We start from the raw sequence: 2,988 nt of genomic DNA, 5'->3' as shown, positions 1-2,988 counted from the left end.
TGTCTTTTTTTGGCTCTTACCCATAGGCATATGTAATTTCTATATGGTTGAGATGATTCATTTGCATATGTGTTTAAGTATAGAGGAATCTTAACTTGCTGTCTTTCAACTAAAGTATAATCACTTAAAAGCTGAGAAACCACCAAGACAATGATGTCGATGATGATGATGATGATGATGACTGTCACTTAATGGAGCTCCAGGTCTGGGCCAGTGTCATACACATTCCATTTCCTCTTTCTTTTCTTTTTTTTTTTAAATTCTCAGAAAAATGATTTTTATTTGTATTTCCTACAGAAACAGTGAGTGGTAATTCAAGGCATTTAGTAAATTGTCCAGACACAAAAGAAGGAATATGAAATCAGTAAATGCCACTTTGAAGAGTCTTCTGTCACAAATTCAAGATAGTCCTGCTCAGCAAAATCCAATACTATTCCTTTAGTACTTTATAAATGAAATTTTCTTCTACTTGTATCCACTTCCTGGAGCATATGTACCCATTCATACTCTCCATGTTTAGAACCAAAAGTTCCTTTCTGAAAAGATCTTAATTTTAAGGTAAAGCATGGTCCAAGTTCCTGAATTCTCATTTTTTTCACTCTTGAATATGTATCTGTGAAATCTAAAGAAGATATAATCTCAAAGATTGCGGAATGTGGCAACCTGTCTTCCAATAAACTGAAGATTATGGAAAAAGAGAGATGCAAACATCTGTCCAACAGAATAACCCAGCTGTATTGTAAAATTATTCATAATTATTTCAGGCATGTGTTCTGTGGGGTCCTTGCTCTTGATTTTTATTATGCAGATAAGTACTGCTTATTTTAAAATGAGCAGTTAGTCCATTTGACAAGTGACTCAGAATTAGTCCATTTGGTATTTTACAGTTTTCATTAATAATGATCAGGTCTGCGAAATCTCTTGAGGTGTACTGTGGAATAATTTTTTAGTTCCTGTAATAAACATGAGTTTGGTGTAATAGTGGAGAGCTGTTCACAGAGTCATACTGTCCTCCCATGAGGTCTCTCTGATGTAATAAGAATCTCAGGAGAAGTTCGACTGTGAAGTAAGAAGCAAATTCATCGGTAGCTTCCTCATAAGCAACCTCTTCATCTTTACAGTCCCCTGTGGTTTCAGCATACACTCGCTGGTTGTCAGCGGTCTTGGGTGTAGGCTTCAGTGGGGCCTTGTCACCAAGAGCCTTTCTTGCCTTTTCAGTTCTTTCTTAGCTGCCTACTTTTCCTTCCACTGCTCCTGTTTCCACTGGGTGAACATTACGTGTCGCCGCTATTTCATCTTACTCACTGAAATGGTGATGCCTGGAGGAGAGGCAGATGCTTTCGGGGGGTTGGACCCCACACTCCAGTGCCCCATCCTCATTGACAGCAGCCTCCTGAGGTTCTTCAGTAGCACCTTTCTTTGTGCCCTGCCCCCATCCCCCACTCCAGTTCTATTTCTAATCGAAGAACAAACTCAGCAAGGCTGAAAACTTACCTAAAGTCACAAAATTAGTAGAATAGTAACAGTAATAGTACTTGTCATTGCTACTGCTTACCAATTTACTATATCCCAGGACTCAAGCAGTTTACCTGCTTCATTTCATTTAATCCTCATAGCAATCACAAATTACTATTTTCTCCGTATCTCAGAGAAGGAAACTGAAGTTTAGAGAGGCAAAGTCATTGGCCCCAAATCACACAGCAAGAAAGTGACAGAACTAGGAATTCATCTTAAGCTCTCTGACTGCAAAGCCTGACTCATAACCAAAGATTTAAGACTAGAAGTGGAATCGATCCCACAGACTCCAGGGCTTTGGCCCCTTTCTACTCCACCTTGTCACCTTGACAGCAAGGTGGTTTCCTTTGCTAACAGTTTATGCCAAATCTGAAATTAGAACGGTGATAGGTCCTTGGAGAAGTTTTCAAATGAGATTCCAAGTTATTTATCAAACACCTAAGGTAAGTACACACTATACATATTTTATACTTTCTATTGAAGGGATATGTATCTCAGATAGGCATTGTATGGTTCACTTGACTGAACTTAGACCCTTCATTTCTATTATTTATTAAGGCATTTTAAAATTTATTATTCTAAAATGTCACAATAATTTGAACCTTCTTAAAAGGAGATTTGCTTTTCACTGACGCTCTTCTACTTTAGTCTGAGAATGTTATACAGAATCTCACTGCTCTTAAATTCACCGCCTTGCTTTCTAATATAAACTTAACATGCAGAAGGCTGATTTGGTTTTTGATTACTCTCTCGACTTTTAATCAAATCATCTTTTAATTTCCTCTTTGCTCCACTCTCTGTCGGGGACGAAGTGCGCTTTAATGATCAGGCCCAAAGGAGCAGGACTGTAAAAGCCTTCACTGGTTACTCAGCAACGTGAGGACAAACAGGAAGAGGCAGGAGAGACTGAAGCCTGAAAACCAGGTTAGCCCAGCGGAGTGATTTCCCGGGAGGAAAAGGTGTGGAAGAGCACAATGGCTGTCTTCCTTCCTGGAGCCAGCCTTTGGAAAAACTCAATTTTAATCTGTGATGATTTAATGAAATTCAATGGCCAGCAAAGGTAGATTCAGTGTATTCTTGGAGCTGCCCCTGTGTTTGATTCTGTGAAACAGAAATCTGAAGCTGTACCAGTCTGAAGGCGAAGCTGCTCATGTTCAGATCCCAAAGAGTGAAATGGCCCTGTTGTGGGTTCTCTTTTCCTGCATGAATAATGTGAGCAGTGTATTCTGCATAAATAGAAGTTGGATACTAGTAGATGAACAAGGCAAGTTTTATTTATGTTTCTGATGACATGGGTTACATAGGAGTAGAAAGGCAAAATAGCATAGACAGATTGATAAATACGGAGCTGCAGTGAGGGAGAAGCCAGGGTGCAGTGACTAGGTACTCTGTCTGCACTGGCCACTATTTTAGGCTCTAGAGCAGGGGTGTCAAACTCATTTTCACTGGGGGGGCCACATCAGCCTTGCGGTT

At 39.7% G+C, this 2,988-nt stretch overlaps 1 pseudogene; it reads right to left on the bottom strand.

Annotated features, from left to right (window-relative positions):
- Window positions 1-446: 446 nt before the first annotated feature.
- Window positions 447-2,667, bottom strand: LOC123826326 (annotated as a pseudogene).
- Between the last annotated feature and the right edge of the window lie 321 nt (window positions 2,668-2,988).

Source organism: Phyllostomus hastatus, unplaced genomic scaffold (assembly GCF_019186645.2).
Source record: "Phyllostomus hastatus isolate PE091 unplaced genomic scaffold, TTU_PhHast_1.1 phas_contig_80, whole genome shotgun sequence".
Lineage (NCBI taxonomy): Eukaryota > Metazoa > Chordata > Mammalia > Chiroptera > Phyllostomidae > Phyllostomus > Phyllostomus hastatus.
Note: the sequence above shows the minus strand (reverse complement) of the source record. Positions and strands in the feature narration are given on the sequence as shown.